Genomic DNA, 10,933 nt, shown 5'->3' with positions numbered 1-10,933 from the left:
CCTGCCGGATTTTATAGGCTCGTGTATTGCTATAAACTCGAGTTCTACTACCCTTTCTCTTTCTCTTGGGATTAACATGTCCGTCTCTTTTTCTCTTTGCACTTGGTGTTTTGTGTGGAACGAGCTCTGTGATAAAACCAATCCTTATATGAAAATGATACTGATACGGAAGCGTTGCTCAGTGGAAATCATAATGCAATTAATTAGGCTAGAAGGAAGATTTATATCAAGGATAATTTGGTAAGAGTGTTTATGAGCTAAGTTTTTTGACAAATTACTTGTAGAAATGTTTGTAGAAAAATTAAATATAGAAATAATAGAATTTAGAATATTCAATATATTTAAGATTCATGATAAATAAATATTTGTCGAGATGTAAGTAATTATGTAAGATATTATAAGATTCTTGAGATAAAAGTGAATTGAAAATCGATAATGAAATTTGAAATTTAATTTGAAGTTCAACGTTTATAAAATGTAATATTTCGTATATTATGAAACACGTTACTGAGACAATAGGATTTATTAGATTAACCGAAGAAGTTGAGGTTAGTGGAAAAGGTCAATCACTAGTCAGACCATTATCTAATCTAGTCAACTATTTTAATATATATGGTATATTTTTTATTAATTTATATTTCTTTCTATTTTTTTTATATGTATAATATTACATTTTATCAAATTTTTCTTCTTTCCCTTTCTATATTTTCTTTTATTATCAATATTTTATTATTCATACATTTCTTCGTGCAATATCGTATCTTGCAGTGAGAAGAAGTTTTCCAATAACGTACTCATTTCGAAAGTTATTCAACCGGCAGAAAAAGTAATCGCGAAGTTTAATTGGAAATCTTTCATCTAATTTATTATGTACCAGTTGCTTTATAAATGGAATAGAGAATATTTTAATTACAATTATATATAATTATATATATTTAATTAGTACGTATCTTATTTTATTATTATAATAATTATTAATTGTTTTCATCTAAGAAAATAATAATTATTATTAAAAAAATATATTCTTTTAATTTACAATGAGATTCTTTTTTCTCAAATTATAATTATGTTTTTTAGTTTAAAAATTGTATTGTTTACACAGAATCAATATAATTAAATATAAACTAGTTAAAACGATGTTTTAAATTGTTCCAAACTGTTTGGAACGAGTATATACTTGCTAATCGGTTGGTAAAACAGAAAGTTTCTCCTGCTGCCATCTGCAAGCAAATTCGGTGGTCGTTCTTATTTCAACTATTGTCTCTTTCGTCGATACGATTTTATTAACCGAGTAATTTCTGATAAAGAAAAGTATAATTTTCTTAAAAAATTTATTCAGAAAACTATATTTGATTTCGTTTGTATACTCATTTCTTAAAAATTTATAATCGTTATGAAAATAAAAAAGATTAACATTTTTAAAGAATTTTATGCTTAATACTATAATAATATATTCGATTATATATAATAATGACTGCAATTGCAGAAATGGGCTATATGCATAGATGATAAAGTAGAGCATCCATAAAATCTATTCGAAATTTTTTAACAATAGAATTAAATTGATAGAAAAACAAATATTAACAAATTTCATTAAAATTATATTTGAAAATCAATTAATAATTTATTCATATAATTTATTAGCAATTACATTTATTTATTTATTTAAAAAAAAAATTGACAAAATATCAATAATAAAAAATAATAGAACAAACTTCAACTTTTTCTTATTTCAAAAGGCAATAAAATTTATATATTACATATTATTAAGAAACAAAAAAGAAAAGAAGATTTAATCAAATTAAAAGTCAAGAAGACTTCAAATACAAAAAATTTTATGATTTCATCGAGTTAACATCGACCTTTATATTCTTTGGTATCCGCAATTAACGCGAATAAGTAAACAAATATCCACTTGTTATTCTGTGGGAAGAGAGAGGAGGCGGAAAGGGGGAGAGAGAGAAAAAGAAAAAGACAAAAAAATGAGAGGAAAAGACGAGAAGTAAATTCGTATGCATCCATTGTTCTCCTTGAGAAAGTCAATTAGTCAATTGGATGGCTCGTGTTCGACGAAACGGAACGGATACGCATGTGAAACGCAAGATACTCTCAAACCGTTCACTGGGATCGTTTAATCCTTATTGACCGTCAGGAATAAGCATGGTCTTTAAGCAAATTAACCGCTCCGCCTAGTAGTGTTACATTCTCGCGTGAATTATCCGTTCCAATTAGAAGATAAACAATGGTGGCTCGCGGTATTCCCGCCAATTTGTTGAAATGTCGATCACGCGATATTCAAAATTGTTACCACTAATCGAGAAGCAACGTTAATCAAGGGAATCTTGCTACGTGACTTAACGCATCGTGTTTCATGCTATGAGTGTAAATTACTATTTAGATTTCAAGGCTTTCGTTCTCTAAGATAGTAATTTCAATTGCCAATTCTTTGCTATTACTTTGTATTTTTGTTTATTTGTTATTTATTGAGTTTTGTTACTTATTGAGTTTAATAATATTTTTCTAGTATATATACGTGTTGTAACGTTTATTATTCATTAGATTTTCATAAAATTTTCTTTCTTATTTATTAAGTATTTTTTATTATTAGGTTAAGGATTATGCGCTTGATATTTTCTTCTTCTCGATATTTTTTATTAATAGTATTTGGTACTTTTTTCTTTTATAGCATCTTTTCGTTAGATCAATTGAACAAATAGAATTGAATCTGTTATTAAAATATTTGATAATAATTGAAATATTTGCCCATTTTAAAATATTCAGGTTCATCGAAATTTGCATTAGCAAACAGTTGTATATATATTATCAATTTTCTTTCATAATATAAAATTATTATAATAACAATGTCGAAATTAAATTTCAAATTGAATAATTAACATTTAGCATGATATTTGATTTTAGAATATTTTAAATTGATCGTTTAAATCTTTGACAAGTATAAAAAATCTATAAATTAATAAAATAAAATTTCAGTAATTGATAAAAAATTCTTTCCAAAATTTTAGTTTCCCTATACCCACGCAATCTTTTTATATCTGCTCTTAATTGTTAAATCATACGTAGGAATGTTATTCAATAATGTTCTTATCGATCGAATAACAGTTTACATTCACTTTCTTGTTTTCATTACATCGTTATTCAACAATAATCTTTATTTACTTTACGTAGAAATGCAGTTACGATTCGTCACAAGAGTGGGGCAAAATTTCTTCGTCGAAGGAGGCATTGTTTCGTAGGAAATCGATTTCGGAAGCTGCGAGTACAGGTGCACTCGAATGCCTCCTGGCAAACGTATCGCCCTATATTATGTATACTTACCTACTTCTGTTTCACTTTGCAAACATTTGCATCGGTATAATTTATTTTTTATCAGTTCGACTAACTTAGTGAATGCTCCGTTTCGATCGAGTTTCTTCTTCCACAACGAATACCGTAGAATATTTCTTTCGAGATAACTTTTTCGTTTATTTCGTTATGTACTGCAAATATACCTGCGATTGAGGAACAGACAAGAATTTAAAAAGCTTGTTTTCACATATGTATATATATCTACTTTATATTTCTGTTCGTATATCGTTATTATTCGTTATTTAAATAAACGACAGAAATTCTCTTTTTAATCGTAATAAATAAAAAATTGGCCTATTTAGAAATTTTTTTAAATATTTATCGAATCATTTTTCCGTATTTTACCTCTATAATTTAAAAAATTTTTTCTAACTATACGTTGAACAAATTTTTATATTTTTAGAAAAATATCTTCCATTTCATTAATTTTTCTTTCCTTCAAAGTCGTTAATTTTCTAAAAAAAATTGAAATTATCCTCAAATTTTCCTAGCCTCGATCTTGAACTTTCTCAATTTTCGTCAATAAACGATAAAATCATATCTTAATAAAGATTCATTAATACGCATGTACATCGTTCATAAATGAATTATAATAAATATTTTATCGGTTGATCAGTTACAATGGAAATGGCACCGAATCGTTCGTCGATAGTTCTTTGGTCCATTCGTTGCTATTGCAATCGGAAATACGTCATCAGCAGCGTGATGTATCGTCAATTTATTATTTGCCAAACGTCGTTAGCTCCACACGCTAGGCATGTGAATTCCCAACTACATATCACGCTATGAAAATTAATCATTGCCACGTATACGCTTTCGTTGCCCTGAGTTTCTTCCATCACTTTCGATTATTTCTGTGAACATTTACAATAGTTTCAAATTCTATCATAATTTATCTGTGTAAAAAATAATATGCCCAAATGAAATTTGTTTCTATATCTCTTAAAATATATTACAAGTTTTATTAATAAATTTGAAATCACTTTTTCAGTTTTATCCACATTGATTCTTTTTCTGATTAATTCCGTTATTAATTATGTGTAAAAAAAGAAACGAATGTTTTCGATAATGAAAAAATTGAATTTTTATTTTTATTAAATCGTAATTTTATTTTCAATTAGAATTTTATCCCTAATTATTTTGAGTTTTTAACTTTTTACTCTTTCGTAAGTTTTTCTTATTCTGAATATCTTAATATTTTTTTTAATATTGTATTATATATATAGGATAAGCATATCTTTAGAAAGTTCTTTATTTTTTAAACTATCTATTTCTACAATATTTCCTTGTAATTTTTAATTTTCCATATTATGCTATCAAATAATTTGAATTTTATGAAACAAAATATTAAATATCTTGGAATTTCTTTTAATAAAATGATTTGAAAAGAAAGATTTTAAAGCTAAATATAAACATAGTATTTTTAAAGAAGTATATATAGTATTAGTATATAGTATTAGTATATACATAGTATTTATAAGAAGATATACATATAAAAAATTATAATCTCATTGTTTCAAAATATTTTAAATTATATTTATTGTTTGAATTTCATATTCATTTTAGAGATATATTGCACGTTTAAAAAATTCTAATTTTTAAAATTAATTTTTTTAATATTTTCAATTGTTCAAACGATATTCTATTGCAATAGATATTAATATAATTTTCTTATTCTATGAATATCAATTCAAAAAAAAAGAACCGAAAGAAAAAAAAAGAATACATACAAGATTTTCCGTGTCATCTTCTTTAATTACGCAAAATCCATTTCATTTTTAATTTTTCTCAACGTAAGAATTACAATAAATAATAGAATATAACAGAAATTATTCGAGCAACAAGTTGGTCTCTTTTAAAAGTCAAGAAGATTTACTATCTCTACTTCTAAGAAAAAACAGTTACGTTTGGTTATTAAGTAAATCACAGTGGAATAAGATAGATTTTTCCTTGCAACGAGAAATGTTACATGGTCGAACGAACTCATCTGATCTCATCTCTGCATGGAAGCTGCTTCGAAGTTACCTCATTCTTTTTCTCCTTCCTCTTTTGTTTTTTAATTAAAACACTAGAAGTATCGACCTGTAACGTATAGGTAAATATGCTATATATAGATGATTATAATTAAAATGATATGATGAAAATAAGCGAATACAGCTTGTGAATCGGAGTAGAATTAAGGAATTAAAGAGTTTCCATTCCAATTTATAATTAATAATGGAATTAATCAGAAAAAGAATCAATATGGATAAAACTAAAAAAGTGATTTCAAATTTATTAATAAAACATTTGCTAAAACTTGTAATATATTTTAAGAAATATAGAAACACACTTTATTTGGGCATATTATTTTTAATATTTTGAATTTTCTCTAAAGAATTTCTATCGGAAAATTAAAAATCACAATAGGTCATGGGAAGAAAATCTGAAAAAGTTAGAAACTTTCTGTGAAAATCGGTCTTCTAATAAATTATCGAGAAAATATGGCGACTACTTGTGTGCTGTTTCATAGGAAAAACTCTGTGACAGGTTATTAATCGTGTTCTTTTAATAGAATTTTTCTTCTAAATTGAAGTATTTGAAGTTATATAAAGAATATCTTTGAAATATTTTATTTATGATTTCTTATTTTAAATTAATCAAAGCATTATTAAAATTTAGATAAAATTTAGTTTATCAAAATTCTTAGAATTGATAATGCGTTACAAATTATTTATCCAAGTCATAATGACCACAATGACTAATATATATATATATATTATATATTGACTTAAAGTACTTTATTAATGGAAGATAAATTAGCTTCTTTTTGCCTTCATGACTTCAGTTTAGATTCCATTAGTCTTCAAACACCCAATATACGAACCCAATCATCGTTTCATCATAGATGAAATCACATAGTGGAAAAAGAAGAGAAAAATTCTTTTAAAAGCAAAGATTTCACGTATAAGCCATATTAATCCCATTAAAAGATCTCGTTTAACACAAAAATATAGATCAATTTCTTTTTTATAAATTATCTACACAAAATTAATCCAATATTTTATTAGTCTTTTAGCAATCTATTGTAAAACTTTATTAAATATTCATTATAACATCATTAAATTTCATATAATATTAATAATCTATTTTCCTTTTACTTCCTTTTATTTAAAACGATTTTATATTCCATTATTTTGGGAACACCATCTTTTTATTCAGATGCAATAAATGTACATTACGAGATAACAAACACACGTTACATTAATTGCTTAAAATCTCGTTCGAAGAACATACGTTTCTTTCCTCCGACGAATCAATCTTATATTCCATTATTCCTCTAACACATACAACATTCCATCCTATCTACTTCTTCATCTATAAAATATCTTCAATTTTCCACAATAAATGAGACAAGAAACTCCAAAGAAATGCACGACATACATACAGATCGCATCGACTTTTAAAAATTTATATTTCTCTCCTCTCCATCCAATATTCCAAATTCAATTCAAAAACAAACTCACTTCACATTTTTACAAATCACTCACAATTAAATTACTCTTTATTCGAATTCCAATCGATTTTGAATCGCAAAAGAACATCAAAAACTTCCTAACTTTCACACTCTCTTTCTCACGATACACCGCGCACTAGCCCCTCGAAACGAAGAAAAAAAAAAAAAAGTAAACACAAGAATCCCCTCAGAAATGTCGAGAAACAAGAGTTCAAGAATCCATGGGCGAGAGAGCGCAGTGGGTCGCGCACAGGTGAGACGATGCTTCTTACGTGTCAAGAAGCCCGCCAGGGAAACTGCCCCCGCCCCTTCGTCCCCCCCTACCTAAGCGCAGCAGGGCCAGCAGGCGCAATTCGAACGCCGTCGTCGCGTCCTGCTCTGGCAGCCTCTACCGGAGGAACTGTTCAGTCGTGCAGTTAGTCAGTGAGCACAGGCCACAGGCAGAGTCAGTGGCACTAGTCACTCCCGGATGATCAGCTGGTGGTGGTGGCGGCGGCCGATCGTCGACGAGCACCAGGCCAGGGCAGCGGCACGTGTGCTGCGTCTCCATTCGAACCGCGCCGCCTGACGAGCTACAACACCAGCCTGTCTGCTCGCCAAACGCGTTTCGTACACGCATAACCCGTACATTTCTACGTTACACACCATCGTGTATACACGTTATATCAATCGTTTCGAATCGCGATCGAGGAACAATTTCACAGATTTATTTAATAGTAATTCAAAGCTGTAAAAGGTATATGTACTATATATATATACTATATATATATATATACATATATATACATATATATGATTTTTCTTCGTTTCGCGATATGAATTTCGTCGTTCTCTTTCGGTGTGTCGTTGTTGGTTAATCCGTTGGCCGTTGTGCTCTTTTGAATTGTTGTACGTTCGGGTCGTTCAGGTGAGATCTCTCTTCCGAGATTGTTGCTCGGGAGTGAGATTGTAATGAATCGGAGTCAAGACTTGATTTTGTGAACCGGATTGGAAGATTTCTTTTTTGTTCTTTGACGAATCAATCGCGGAAGTGAAGCTCGAGTGTTCACAGTTTCGAGATTCCTCGTGAATTCGAAATTCACGCGCGTGAACGGGTATATTGTATATTGAGGATGGAACTGTGGTGAGGAAGAATCGAGTGTGAGGAGAGGCATCTTTGGATGGGAGACGAGTGAATCAGAATTCGGCCGTGTTAACAGTGAGCCGACCTTTCCGGTCGACGACGATCAACAGAGTAAGTTTTGTATTCGTTTCGAAAGATATATATATATACATATTTCAATGTGTTACGCTCCTTCGTATTTATATTCGTGATAATTAATTCGTGTGAAACGACATATGTTGACATTAAAAGTGTTTACAAAGGCGACACGTTTTTCCAAGAATGATATATTCGTATAATTTGGTAGAGAATATGTGTGACGCGGTTTTGTTTTTTCGTGAGTATAATGTTGATGATGGTTCGATTTGAAACGAAATAATACCAGTGAGTTTTTTCGTCTATGTTAGGAGAAATATTCTTGCATTCGTTTTTGTTCTTCTGTTTATCAGCATTGTGGTCGTTGAACGTGTGTTTTGATTATCGTTCGTAGTAAACCTTGTCGTGAAGCGTAAATTGGATATCGAGAAATATGTTGATCGAAGGTAGCTCGATGTGAGAGTGTTGTGCGAGAGTTAATCGTTATTAGTTTGCTGAATTAATTAATATTTTTTTATGAATTATTTTTATGAAAATGAATCGAGAAATATAGGATAATTGTTTATATTATTTAATAATTATTCATTCTTGTTAATCTTATATCGGTTTTATATTCGGTTTTTGTTTTTCTATTTTATATTTATTTCCTTTTGTTAATTTTACATTCAATATGGTTTTTTATATTATTACTCAAAATTGTAATTCTATTTCAGTATTATAATTTATATTTGTTTAAAATTTGCGTTATATATAAATCGGAAACTATAATACAATTCATCCTCGTTGATAATGTTCGATAATTTGTTTCAAAATTTGAATCTTTATTTCATCTTTTCCATCATCGTCTATGCATGAATTAATAACTGCAATCCATATTTCTAAGAAATATCACTTTTCCATTTTTTATTTCATTTTATAACTTATCAAATCTCTCAATATCGTATAAAATATTTTCTTTCTTTATTAATGTTTTTTGATTAAATAGATTTTTTTGGATAAAAATTAGATTTTAATTAAAAATTAGAATTATTCTAAATTAACTTCTTTATTGTCACTTACTTGTACTAATTAATTGTGTATTTCTATTTAAATTTAAAATTTAAATATTATGTTATCGATTAGTTGTATTTGTCATTTCTATTTTTAACGTTTTCATTTGTACACATTTCTATTTCTAAATTCATTTTACAATTCACAGCTTGTATCCATTGATTTTATACTCTATATTTCTTCTCCATGAAAATCTCTCTTAATTTCCTTATTTCTTCTTATTAACGTATATATTCTAACGTATATATTCTATTCAACTCTCTGTTTCTATTTGATGATTTATTATTATTTTTAATCATCGTAAAATTTTATGTTCAATTAAAACTCGTTTTATAGAATTTTTCTTAAAATAGAATTTATAGAATTTTTTTTAAATTTTTCTTAAAGTAACTACTTTTTATCAATTCTGTTGACATATTTTTTTTTTTTCATTGTCAATCCTATTATTTAATATTTCTTCTATGTCATCAGCCTTCATCATTGGACCGTATAAACTCAGGGTTGTAACTTTCAGATAAGACCTTTGTTCTATGCCACGTCATCAATTATTCATTAACCGTATTAAATCTTGAATTCTCTAGTAATTAATCATTGATGATCCACCGATCAAATTACGGGATTCGACTTCAGAATTCCATTATCGATCGAAATTGTATCTGCATTTTCATCGTTCATCATCCATCACTCATCGAATGATCTGAATCGATGATTTAATATCACTTTACTTTCACATTACCTGTGATATAGTAAATAACCGAAACAAAAAAAAAAAATCTTCATTGGAAAAGAATAATTTCAATCTGGAATTCTTAAATTTGATCGAATGTCTTAAGATTTCCAATAAATATTTAATTCATCATCATCGTGCGACTCAGACGTCACGATATTAATATTTCACAATTCTAATTACGATTCTAAATTTTACCAATTACGCAGCATGAACTCTAGCATTATTATCGATTGAATCATCAAGCCTTCTCTCTTCTTAGAATAAATTTAAATATTACTAAGTATTAGTATTTAAATATTATGGAAAAAATACACGAAAAGATTCTCAGTGTCTTTTTTTCCCTCTATTATTTCATTCCATTTTTCAGAATGGAAGAAAATATTTCATAATGAGAAATTACAAATTTTAAAACTTAATCTTAAAATAAGAAAAAATTGCAACACATATTTTCTTCATCGGTAAATAATCATAAATCATTATCTTAAAATAACTCGTATCTCTGGCTTCGGTTTAGATTAATTCAAGCTCCAATTTCTATCGGTCTTATATGACCACTGAATATTGCCTGTATCAAATAACTATATAGTAGATATTTCAACGATAACTGGAGTTATTTTTATGATTCAATTAATAATTGATTTAATTAATAATTAAATAATCAAATAGAATGTGAATTTTATATACAATAACATTATAAAAGTATAATATTCGTACATACTTTTTTTTTTCCAATAAAGTATTTTTTATTCTAGATTATATATTCTTCATTTCCATAATATCAAAGTTTTATAATCATATGAAAATACTATTAAATACGAAATTTAACACAGATTAATTTAATATGCATATCTGTACCATAAAATATAATACAATAAATACACTACTATATAAATCATTATACGAATATTTTTTACGAACATTCATTCGTGTAAAGCATCCAATAATAACATCAATAAGAGTGGTGAAGCACCAAATCTCAATTTCACTTAGCCTCGTGACTTATCGTTGCCGTATAATGAACGGCAACAGAAATAGAATTGACTCGTTTCTATCATGATCATCCAGCACAACGTTGCCTGCACCCTTATACACG

At 28.0% G+C, this 10,933-nt stretch overlaps 1 long non-coding RNA gene across 2 annotated transcripts; it reads right to left on the bottom strand.

Annotated features, from left to right (window-relative positions):
* Positions 1–2,963: 2,963 nt before the first annotated feature.
* LOC122711782 lies at positions 2,964–8,088 on the bottom strand. Of its 2 annotated transcripts, none has more exons than XR_006346190.1 (3): positions 7,187–8,088; positions 3,712–4,220; positions 2,964–3,509 (listed from the first exon to the last, which is right to left on the bottom strand). It is a non-coding gene; the product is annotated as an uncharacterized LOC122711782 (long non-coding RNA). The 2 variants fall into 2 exon arrangements; XR_006346191.1 differs by having other exon boundaries at positions 3,987–4,220.
* Between the last annotated feature and the right edge of the window lie 2,845 nt (positions 8,089–10,933).

Source organism: Apis laboriosa, unplaced genomic scaffold (genome assembly GCF_014066325.1).
Source record: "Apis laboriosa isolate Shangri-la unplaced genomic scaffold, ASM1406632v1 scaffold188_cov152, whole genome shotgun sequence".
Lineage (NCBI taxonomy): Eukaryota > Metazoa > Arthropoda > Insecta > Hymenoptera > Apidae > Apis > Apis laboriosa.
This window is presented reverse-complemented; position numbering and strand designations above follow the sequence as displayed.